This window comes from Accipiter gentilis, chromosome 8 (genome assembly GCF_929443795.1).
Source record: "Accipiter gentilis chromosome 8, bAccGen1.1, whole genome shotgun sequence".
Lineage (NCBI taxonomy): Eukaryota > Metazoa > Chordata > Aves > Accipitriformes > Accipitridae > Astur > Astur gentilis.
The window spans coordinates 25000212-25012824 of record NC_064887.1 but is presented as its reverse complement, the minus strand read 5'-3'; the positions used below and the strand labels follow the sequence as shown (position 1 = coordinate 25012824).

General features: G+C 40.7%; 1 long non-coding RNA gene across 1 annotated transcript in view; it reads right to left on the bottom strand.

Moving 5' to 3' along the window:
* Positions 1-12330, bottom strand: part of LOC126041644 (uncharacterized) — a 30059-nt gene extending 17729 nt beyond the window's left edge. Inside the window, exon 1 of the long non-coding RNA XR_007506931.1 lies at positions 12293-12330. This is a non-coding gene — a long non-coding RNA (uncharacterized LOC126041644). The remainder of the gene's footprint in view (positions 1-12292) is intronic.
* Positions 12331-12613: the final 283 nt, after the last annotated feature.

Here is a 12613-nt window from a genome sequence, read left to right as displayed (position 1 = left end):
GAACCTTCTCAGGGTTAGACCATACCCAGCTGAGGTGCTGTGCACAGGTGCTAGAGGAGGCACAGTCCCCAGCTGAAGAAGCTCGAGACAAAAATATTAGCTTGAGTTTCCAACTTTTCAAGTTCTGTGAGAAACAGAGCAAATTAGTCCTTTGGTGAAACGCAACATGCTAGGAGAGGTCTTCTGAACTCAGTGCTTTCATATTATTACACTTGACCAGCTAGCTGAGTAACACAGTATGGCATTATCTGATTTCTCCAGTGCTTACAGCAAAGTGACTTCATAATAAAAGCATTCACATTCACCTACACAACTTCAGATTTTGCAAGACTGTTATGTTTCTAATAATGAAAAACATGGCTTTATTCAGATGATAAAGTAGCCATAAATAAAGAGCTCAGAGGAGCAGGCTGACAAATAAACTTTTTATATGTTAGGCATGTATGGTGATGTAGTTTGTGGTGACAGCACATTGCTCAGAAGAGCAGGTCATATGCTGCTTCCTATTATACCAATGTCAGCCCAGAGAATTTCCATTGTCTATATTTCAACCAGTTCAGCTAAGATAAAGTTCTCTACACGGGATTTCATAGCCTTTTTTTGCCACTGTATAGTATTATTAAAAAAAGAAAGTACTGTAGGGGTCAAATTACTCTCAGTATTGTTTCTGATAATAAAAGCACTACAAATGGTTTAGTCTCACCCATTAATCATAATAAAATCATAAAAAAAGGCTGAAATGGATTTCAGTAAGGTATCAAGCCCTTCTCCTGCACTGTTACGAAACTTAGGCATGTGACTCGAGGCAACGCTTATCCCAGTGACTGTCACTGGAAACCAGACACCTCAGGGTAGACATTGCCATTTCAAGTCTCGCAATGACAGGGCTTTGCATGGATCAAGTCCCCAGCCCTTAGATTATCTGTAGTAAAAATAAATAAAGATGCAATTTTAGAAAGGAAAATAGAGAGGACAGTTGTGAGGGACAAGTTAAGAGGTATTCAGAAGGCACCGTGCCAGGTGCAGGTATACAAGAACCACAAGAGAGAAAATGGGAAGCTGTGAGCAGAGAGGTGGGATGGCAGAACAGGGTCTGGGAACACGCACAGACAGGTCTAAGCTCAGACTTTGATTCCCAGCCTCTTCCTCTGCTAATCTTTGGACCTGACTAGCTGGGGCAGATGTGCTGGGAGCCCTCCCAGCCCCAGCCGTGGGGTGCTGCCTCCGGGGGCTGGCTGGACTCAGCGGTCCTCGCCAGGTCTGTGTTCCTGTGAGTGCAGTTGTCCTCATCTGAAGGGGAAAAGAAAGCGTTAAACATGTCACAGGTTGGAGAGGCTCAGCAGGCGATGCTTTAGCCTGTGGGCCCATGCCAGCCAGAGCCCAGTGAGGGTTCACTTACCTGGCAGGCCAGAGCAGGTAAACTGAACTGAAGGCACACAGAGACAGAGTGACGAAAGTAGGGCAACATCCACACGCAAAGCCTGAGTGGCTTAACTTACACTAATGAAAAAAGGGATTTGAATTGCTAAAACCTGCTACATTGAACTGAGATGAAAATATAACTCTAAGTATATATTTCTGGGCTGCAAGAGGACTAGTAGAGAGGAGAAATGATACCCCTCTTACTCCTGCCCTGGAGGATTTGTTCGCCCCTTTTTTAAATAACACAGATCTTATTTTCAGTCTAAATCATTCCTTTTTTTTGGTACGTAAACTCAAGAACAATTGGAAATCTGGTTCCAGGTTCAGGACTGAGATGTATGTATGTACAAACACCTTTTCACACAAGCATACACGTACTTACCACCCTGCCCCCCTATATTTCTCTGCCTCCAAATATCTGTGTTTCATTATGCACCCTCACAGAAAACGATGGCAAACTACTACACAGAAAAATCTCTCCCCCCCAATCAAACCTAGTATAGGCTGTTTCTAAGACATAAATATAAGAGATATTACATTTCAAATTCTCAAGTAATCAAATGCTGAATATGAAAAGGCTCAAATGTATATGAAAAAATACTCAAATTTGTAGCAATGTAAAAAAAACCCAGAAAAACTTGTTGTTGCTTTGTTCCTAAGTACCACAGAAGAATCTGCCATTTTTCTGTAATGGAACAGCATGGAATAATAAAACTTTGAATTTCAGGAGCCTGTTTCTATGTGAGTCTTCTCATTTCACAACCAAGTCAGGTTAGCTCCAGATCCTCACTGGAGTGGCAGTCATGTAGGTTCATTCTCATTTTATGGATGAAATTACTTAAGAAGAAACTTTGTGACTTGTCTGATGCAATGCAGAAGGGTATTGTCTGAAGAAGAAATGGGACCCAGGTCTGCGTCCATCTAGTTGTGTGCATTAACCTCTAGGCTTTCCAGCAGTGTGATGCATACCAGAAAATTAATTTCCTACTTATTCTATTTTTTTTTTTCAGTCCCAGGATAATGGTAATACTTCAAAAAGAAATCAGTGTTATTTGTATTAAATGGGAGGAGGTATTTTAAGCCAATGTATGGTTAATTTGTTTCCTCTGGGGCAAATTCTGCTTGTGCTTTCCAGTGCATGGTTTATGCTGTCATCAGTGGCACTTCTCTGGGTACAGCTGTCTGGACTGGCAGAGTGATGAGGGGCAGGGAGACAAAATCCAGAGGTTTACCTATTCACTTCATGAAATGAAGGCATACCCAATCCCTTGCCCCTACTTCTGGCCTCCCTTGAGGGCCCTTCTAAGTATCAGCACTATACCTAAAAGACATTTATTCTTTCTCCTTCATTTAAGCTGTGGCAAATCTTGTGGAAACTGTCATATTATCCTTGAGGGAAATTAAGGATCTCCTGGGAAATGCAGACTTTTATGAGTCTAATCTACCTTTCTCATGCCCTACTTAAAAAAAAAAAAAAAAGTTTTTGGTTTTTTTTAACACGTTGACTAAAATGTTGTGCTAAAATGCAGATAAACCTTCTCTCTCAGCAGTCAGTGATACTGAGCTATGTGTAGTCTGTAGCAAGTATGTACCTAAGAGCATGTTTCATACTATTTCCCTTCTCTTTTTGGCACAACACGGAATTTAATGATACATATGCTAGAGCCAAACTACAATAGTTTTGACAGCTGTGGGGGAAGGGTGGTCAGCATTGTGGCTTAACTCCTCACCCATACCCGTGGCAGAGAGGGTGCCTTGCAACTAGGCAGATGGCTCCTACAGAAGGTCAGCAGAAATGTTCATGCATACCCTACTTAGTTTTGCGGGGTATTCATTGATTCAAACTGCTTATGAGTCTCTCTCCAACCTTTTAACAGGAATTTTATCATGTTTTTAAATCTTTGCCAATTTCAACGTGGCTAATTTAATTTCACAGAAAAAAAGTGTGGGAGCAGCAATCTTGGTTCCCCTGGATAAATGCTGGTCTACGTGCTACATGTGTTTGACTATGTCAGCTGTGAGCTCTGTAAGTATGAAGTACTGCCAGGCAAGACATAAATCTTTTGTCAATGAAAGGGGTACATGATCTGCTTCTCAGCTGTGTCTTTTCTAAACAGCTACCTGAGGTTTAAGATAAATATTCAATATAGTTATTTAAAAGAAAAAAAAAACACCCAGAACACTTTCTTTCATGCATTGAACATTAGTGCCAAATCACAGAGAGCAGGGATCAGTCCTCACGGCATGTCCCAGGATAGTCTAGAAATGTAGTAGTGCAGTGAAAGGATTTCTAAAGAGGCAAAGAATTTAATAATACTTTGGCTGTAATATACTTTGTACTGTCTGAGTCAGTCCCTTGCAGTGAAGCTGCCAGATTAACTCCTGAGGCAACTGAGTGCAACTTTGCTGGGTTAACAAAGCTGTGCCCTGCTTCCCCAGGAACAGTCAGTCCAAGCATGGGATTGTGAAAAGGGTTATGTTGAACTGGGATCCTTATTCTCAGCCAATGTCTTCTTGTTCCCGGATATCTTCATACTGAAAAGTGTGAAGAAATTCAACCAATGACTAGCCAAATGCCAACAGCTTAAAAGTTCATGGATTTAGTAGCTCTCCGTGAATTCAGTCAGTCTGCTCCATTTTCAGTTCCTATAGATGTTGAATTTGAATTTTGGTATTTCTGATACCATTTCAAGGTGATCTCAGCATTGTGTGGGTAAGCTGATATAGTTACATGGTACTGTAGGCCTTGCACTATCCCACTCCCCAAAACATCCCCAGCGCACACCCCCAGCTTTCTGTGAAATTTGGCTGTTTCTCACATAACTCCTCCTTAACCACCCGTGAATTCCTCACAGCACCACCTGTAAATCTGTCAGCTTCTCACCCTGTGACTTGTCACCTCCAGCAATTTCTTGTACCATGTCTGCTAGTTTCTCACGTCTTCTGTTAGGCCCGCAGCCCGGGCAGTCAGCATCACAACCTCAGCCTGCTGCTGCTGTGGGAGAGAAATGTATGTATTCTGCTAGGACTAAACAACAGTAACTACAGTATACAAAAAGTAAAAATAATGAAGTTTATGGATTGAATGTGATATCTTTTTCTCATGCTGCTTAGTTCCTGATCACTTACGGAGTGAGTTAAGTGAGAGAAGAGGATGTACCATCTGGTCCCATACAAAGGTTAAGCCTTCAGTTAAATAAGAGCTTGAAAGGGACATAAAGATGTTTGTGACCAGCCTAGGGAACTGGAAGACACTGCAGGAAGCTGCTTCAGTGGATGATGCGTTCAGATCTGACAAAACAGAACTTGGAGCTGAGAAAATTATAGTTGAGGAGAAATGTCTTTGAATGAGGAGCAAGAGAAAACTAAATCAAACTGCAATGATTGCAGGAGCCATAGATAAGATTATATATATTAGATTTAGATAGATCCTTAGAGGAAAATGAAAACATCTCAGTGTAAAAAAATCAGCTATATTAACAAAGTGGATAGGCTTGCAAGTGCATACGTCTTTTTATATGCAATTTTGGAAAACCAAGCTATGCATATATGATTCATCGCACTCTTGTTGTAGAAGGCTTTATCCCATTTTTATGATTTTAGGATTAATAAACATTATCCAAGTCAAGCATAAAATGAGCAGCACCTCATTCAGCACATTCACTGGAATTTCCAGTGTATTTATCATTTTCTGCTGGGAGCATGGTTATAGCAATGATTAGAAAACAATATGGCAGGAAACTCTTGATGTTAAACATTTGTGTTATGTATCACAGGTTGTCTCAAATTCTCTGACTTTTTAGATTTAACTCTTTTCAAAGTTTTCCTGAAGCTTTTGGCACATTTTCTGCAAAATGTGTACAAGAAAGACAGAAGATTCATGGAGGACTCTAGCCTTCTGTTGTTGTTTAAACACTGTTGCTTAAGGTTTAAATTTACAGGGAACAAAACATTCTGCATCAAAACTAAGGTGTTGCATATTTATTTACAGACCAAGCTCCAGTAGTAATGTGTATTTGTCATGGAAACTGATTTGAATTTAATTCTAAACCCTGTTTTGCACCAGGAGAATGTGAGTTTCATTTTACTCGTCTGTTTTCAATTATAATTTGACAAAAGAAATAACCGCATTACCTATTTGATTTGCCAGAACTTTATCCCAGCACCACCTGTTGAGCCCTCGGCACTCGAATTCTGACATAGAGCAGAGAACAAAATTATGCAGTTGGCATACTAACCAGAAAGGATGCCAACAAAAGCATAATATAGCCTTTGTACTTGAAGAAGTACAACAAAATATATATTAAGCTACCAACTGCAAAGGTTTAAGCAAGCCACATTTAATTATACATGAACACATCTTTCCAACAAATAACTCAGTAGAAAAATGGTATGGAAGTTGGATAGGACCCATTTTGTGTGGTTTGCTTTGGTAAATATTACAAGCTTAAAATAAATGAAGTTTCACAATACCATAGTAGATTTACATTAGAGATGGCAAGAAGATAGCCAGCTAGTTTATACAAATAGATGGGTTCAACACTATCAGCTTCCCTGTTTAAACAAAATGCCTCATGTTCATTTCTTGCAGGGGAACTGATCTAGGGCAGCACTGGTCTGCCAGGAAGGTGGAAGAAGAGGCTCCCAGCACTAGTCCGGCTAAAAACCTCTCCTCTGCAAGTAACTGGGACCAAAGTAGTAGGGCTCAACTGTGCCTCTGAGATGTGTGTCTTGTAGCAGCATTTTGCCACAAAAGTAATCACAGCTGCTTTCCTGGCTCTTCTGACCTGGGATCTGCACAGAAGAGGGGACAGAAGTTGAAGGGAGATAGGACAGATCAGTAGGGATGAGACAAAACCTCTGCTCCTCTGCTCCCCAGTTCTGCAGAGGTCAGATGCAGTCTGCACAGGGGCTGTGAACTCACGGGGGATTTGTACACTGGGAAGGGCTACCAATGGTTCTAGCAGTGATGCTAGAGTTTCCAGAGTTTGTCCAAAAATATGAGTTAAATCACTGCAAGCTTTTTAAGGGACTGTTTTTAATGACAATGACAATGTACAGATTTTTATCATCTCCCCAATAAGCCTAAGAGAGAATTAAATCTGGAAACTTGATTATAGCATTGCTAATTCAAAGAGACTGTGGGTCAGAAAAATTACATTAGATATAAACCGAGGATTGTGATCCAAGGTAACGAGGAAAAAAGGAATGAAATCTTACTCCTGCTCATCCAGAAATTGCCACAACTGCCCTCAGGTCCAAGGATGAGGGCAGGGTAAGGCAGAAAGAGCTAACTGAACCACAAGGAAGGGAAAACCAGTTTGGGAAATATAAGGAGAGGCTAATTGCCAGTGTTGCAAAAATTCTCCTGAATGGTTTGTACAGGGCTGAGCACATAGGTTCTGATGCTGGCTAAGGCTTTCGCCAATATTTTCATGTGAAGCATAAAAGACCTACCATTAAAACTTTGGATAAGGAGCCAAAATTCTGTAGGTTAAATGAAATATCTAGAAAATCTTTTAGAGACAATGAAGTACAGCTTTAAAATAGCTTGGGAAAAAACCAACTAGTTTTGTAAACAAGGAAACAAACCAGCTGTAAATCACAGAGTAAGCAAAAGATTTTATTTACTGTACTAACTATTGCACTCCGAGCTACTTAACTAATTATTGCCACTGTAGGCTCATACAAGCCTAAATGGAGCACCTGCTAGGTACCACCAGATACAAAGTTCTGATACATGATTCCTGAGCAGTATATATGCAATCCAGAAAATTTAGTAAGTCAGTCCTCTGATGATATACAGTGGAACATTTCAAATTGTATCCAGAAAAACGGAGACTAGTTTTGCTTGTGGATTGCTTTACCAATGCATTGCAGCAATTGGCATTCAGGAGAGGTTGCAGAATATCTGTCTTTGGAGGGTTCAACTCAACTGGATGCAGCCATGAGCAACCTAATGTAATGAGACCTGCTTTGAGAAGGGGGTTGGACTCGATGACCTCCAGAGGTTCCATCCAGCCTGAGTTATCTGTGATTCTAAAAGCGACCTAAAGAAATCAGAAATCTATTCCTTACAGTTGTTATTAAATTAAATTTTACTGAAGTGCATTTTTTTGTCTAATTTGTTTAAAGGCTGGAATGATGTATTTAATATTTATAATTGTTTATAAATTATAATTGTGCAATTATATATGTATGTTGTGGTTTAACCCCAGCCACCACCTAAGCACCACGCAGCCACTCACTCTCTCCCCCCCATCCAGTGGGATGAGGGAGAAAATCGGGAAAAGAAGTAAAACTCGTGGTTTGAGATAAGAACGGTTTAATAGAACAGAAAAGAAGAAACTAATAATCATAATGATAACACTAATAAAATGACAACAGTAATGCTAAAAGGATTGGAATGTACAAATGATGCGCAGGGCAATTGCTCACCACCCGCCGACCAGCACCCAGCTAGTCCCTGAGCGGCGATTCCCCGCCCTCACTTCCCAGTTCCTATACTAGATGGGACGTCCCATGGTATGGAATACACCGTTGGCCAGTTTGGGTCAGCTGCCCTGGCTGTGTCCTGTGCCAACTTCTTGTGCCCCTCCAGCTTTCTCGCTGGCTGGGCACGAGAAGCTGAAAAATCCTTGACTTTAGTCTAAACAATACTGAGCAACAACTGAAAACATCAGTGTGTTATCAACATTCTTCGCATACTGAACTCAAAACATAGCACCGTACCAGCTACTAGGAAGACAATTAACTCTATCCCAGCTGAAACCAGGACAATGTAAATGTACTTTATTATTTATTTACTTTTTGTTTAAGGGATTGATTAAATAGACATAAAATCTGTAAATGGTCCAGTAAGTATACTGGGTGCCTGTGGTGTAATCCCAATGAGCCAATGAGAGTGCTTGCTTGCTTTAAACTCTAAAATGGTGGCTTGAAACTTACCTCAATATCCTTAATTTTTTTGTGCAGAAAACGTAAAGTGACAATTGTTAATGAGAAAAAATTTCCTTCAAATTTGTAACAGAAACTGCAAAACACTTGCTAAGAGATAGACCACATCTAGGAAAACCAAATCTAGTTTATCTCTCCTTCTCAACTGCAAATATCCTTTGTGGTAACCACATTTCATTCAGGAAAATAAGACTAGAGGAAGTACATGTATGGCAGATAGTACAGCATCATCCACTTCTAGATTTCTCAGATGTCTAACAGCCGAGAAAATGCTCCATCATTTTTATTTCTTTCAGATAGCTGATCCCATGTAATCTTTCCTCTAGATGAAGACTTTAGATGAAGTATCTGGATAGTGTTCGAATAGGGCATTAAATAAGTCTCCTATAAAAAACCCCATCATCTTCTAATTTTTCCCTTGTTCAAAATAACTACAAATTCTTAAATTGTAATGTGGAGCTTTGAGTTTTAAAATCATAAACTAGTAAGAAAACTCACTCCAGAAATGCACTGCATTGTTTACTGCCTTCTACAGTATTTCCAAACATCCCTAATATTTTTGCTGCCTTTCAAATAGCCTTGCAAAGATACACTGAAAATACTGGAACACTTCCTTGCCCATCAGACATGCAAGGAAACTGGTGGATTGATGAGCAGTCCGAGACCTCTACAAGTGTCTTTTTTTCATGCTTGACTGTGCTTTCAATAATTTAATGAACCCACCCTGAATATTTGAGGCTAGCATTTCAGCTTGAAATTGAACTTTTTGCATGTGAAACAGCCATGAAAATTGTGAAGATTTACAGGTAGATTACAGTGAGCTGTACAAAAGGCAGCATCTTCTCGGGCAGTCTTTGAAGTCTGCTCTGAGTAACCCATATGCCTCTGATACTGCTCAGCTCCACTGTCATTCCACAGGTAATTGCTATTAGTCCCTTGTATCATCATATAAAGTGGGATTCACTATTGAATTTAATTCCATTTAAATCTGGACCATTTGGGAAGAATTAATAGTTCCGGAATTAAATGTCACTGGTTCTTACATTAGTGTTTTGTGTCTGCAGCACTGCTCCAAGCGAGTGCCCTCAGTTCACAGTACATTTCTCTCATTGGTTGAGTATTCTGATAGCACACACATCTCCTTTAGCAGAAACCAGCGACCCTGGGGATCCGTTCACTTTAAGCTTGAGTTTACCTGTCACTGAAGGTGACTGAGGTCAGCTGGCTTAAAATGACTGATCTATAACCCACACTTCCGGAAGGGATAAATTAAATTTGATGACAGAGTCTCATAAATTCCCAGAGAGATCTTAGTATCATAAAAATAGACTTGACACCACTCCAAAGTTTAGCCTCTGCCTTGCCAAAGAGGAATCAAAATCAGCTTTGGTGCAGATCCTCCACAGAATATACTTCTCAAGGTGCTACTGAGCACTCTGTGCCTTCCTTATCTTGTGGAAAGTTTCATTGATCCCCCTACCAGCTTTCACTGATAGTGAGGTACCACAGCTGACTAGAAGTGGGAGAGAAAAAGAACAAAATATGTTTTCATACTTCCCCATTTACTTCTCTGTATCTCCTCCTTTACATCATTATTCAGGAAGATACTTCTGTAAAACTGGGCTCAGGGTGATCAATGCCCGCCACAGCTAAGTGTTTCTATAGAAAAATCCTACCATATTGAATAGAATTCTACAGAAACAACTCTAGGAGCTTAATGTATTTGTAGAATTAATCTTGGTATAATTTGTTGAAACACCTATTAAAGATCCACATCAAGAACGCTATTGCATTCTGTGGAGTTTTTGCTGGTACTCGTCCTCTTCTGATTCCTGCCCATCATGATCCCATCGTTCCTGTTGCAACCCCAGGCTTTCACTGTTCTGGAAACTGGTTGAGATTTACCCAGTACTGCTTCCCAACACAAAGTGATTTCCTGTCTCGAATGACTAAACTGTTGCATTGAGAGGAGAAGGAATTTAATTTCACTGTCACCTTCTGAGCTAGCAAGATGATTCATCAGTTTGTTTATGTACTGAAGGCTGCCAGTGAGGAGCATGCTTTGGTAAGGGGCACTAAAATGGGTGATGATTTCATTTGGCAGCACCTAATGCTGACTGTTTACATTGGCACTTACCCATTTAGGCAGCTGTGTAGACTACGCAACGTAAGAAATGGGCATGAAATTACTACCATAAATTGTCTTCAAAGAATTGTCTTGATTCCTGATTGTCTTAAAATATATAAACACATTTTACCACAATGATTTTTTCCCATTTCAAGGGATACCTGATATACAAGGGACTTTTTTGCCTTCATATGGCAGTAAAACCAAAACCACTATGGCTCTTGCCAAACTTGTTCAAAGTTTACATAGATTTGTTTGGACGAATGTGGTGGAAAATTATATCCAATGTTTTGGGTACTGGCCCATGCACCTCCTTACATCTCAACAGTGCCTCTTCCAGCTTTTAATGCAGATTTCTAAATGAATTTTGTTTTTATTTGGATTACAATATTTAAAAAATAGACTATATGAAATAGAATGTAATTTTGGCTCTGTAAAATGTAGCTCTTCCTGATGTTTGGGGTTTTTTTTGTTGTTTTGGTTTGGTTTTTTTTTCCTCTCCCTAATTGGAATCAGTAGCTAGTGATATCTGCTCTGCTTTTCTTGGATGCTGCTGTTTTAGGGTTATCTATTGCCTGTAAGAACAATTGCTCCTCACATGCTATTGAAATAGATCATCTTGTGATAGAGCTAGAGATGACACAATGCGATACTGAAGGTGTCTGGTACAGTGGCAAAAAACATGGGGCTTGTCCTGCCTCACTACCAACTTCATTAAATTTGTGTGTGGTGGGTAGTTGAATGAAATCAATAGGGTATTCTGCTGGACTTTTTAATGGACTATGATATATCTTATTGACAAGAATTATATAGTAATGGAGAGGTTCTCATTTCTCCTTAAGTTTCAGTATTATACAGGAGGAGAAGGGAAAATAACCTAAAAAACCTAAAACATTATTTTGAAAGATTACATTATTTTGCACATCTATAAACTAATAAAATTTCAGTATTTTTCAATATCATTGGAAATAACCACAACATAAATATTTTGCCAGAAGGAAAGTTTTCAGACAGCAAGTTAAGATATTTGCTTGGTTGTCTTTTGGCACTCCTGGTATTTAAATCTGGGGTTCCAGGACTGTCGATGTGTAAAGGACTCTTAACAGGAGTTGTAAGTGGAGATCGATAGTTATTCCTACAGCAGGTCACCAGGCACGTAACTTTTACTGAAGTGGAAGGCTCAGTGCTTTTGGCCTCTCTCCCACCTCAGCAAATAGATCTGAGGCTAGGGCAGGCATATCACAGGTCTCAGACTGGGGTCTTTCTAGAAATTTCCCCATTAAGTAGACACCCTTGAGGAAAGAATTAATTCATTTAACCTGGTTTGGTACTGTTTGCATATGAAGCATGAGCACACCTCTGACTGGCTGCCTTCACAGAGGATTTGGGCTCCGCTCTGCTTCCTGGGTTAAATGTTTGGTACACTTGTGGGTAAAATCTGATAGGGAAAGTTAAGTAGGTGTCATCAGAGGTGTTCTAAAATTCAGGAGGCTTATCCTCTGATTGGGAAATTTTCCCTCCTGAAAGCCCCACCTTCCTTCTGATGATGTTTTTGAGAGCCAAGAGACTCTGCTACTCGGTAGCAAAAAGGCGAAGTAATTATAGGGTGCTTCACCTAGAGAATGAGAATTCAAATCTCTCCAACCGCTGCTGTAAGTTCAGGGGTTGAGCATACCTGCGCTTCTCCTAAGGGGGAACCATGCCTTAGCTGAGTGACATCTTTCTTTTGGTTCATTTTGGAAACCAATCGTCGCAAACTCGGCTGCGTGCGGACACCCACGGTACCTGTCTCTCATTTACAGAGCGATGGTTGTTCCGATACCACTGGCTATTTCGACACGACCCAGGAACGGGCCGGCGCAGCCCCGCTGAGTGAAGTGCCACAGGGCTGCGCCCCGCGACAGACCCCAAAGGTGGGACGGGCAACAAAACGCCCCATACAAATGGCGGGGTACCTCGGATGTCCCTCGGCGGTATGTCTCGGGATGCCTTCCCGGCAGGCCTGCGATACCGTGAGGCGTGAAGGAGCAGGAGGAGGAGGAGGAGGCGTGAGGAGCTGGAGGAGGAGGAGGCGGCGTGAGGAGCTGGAGGAGGAGGAGGAGGCGG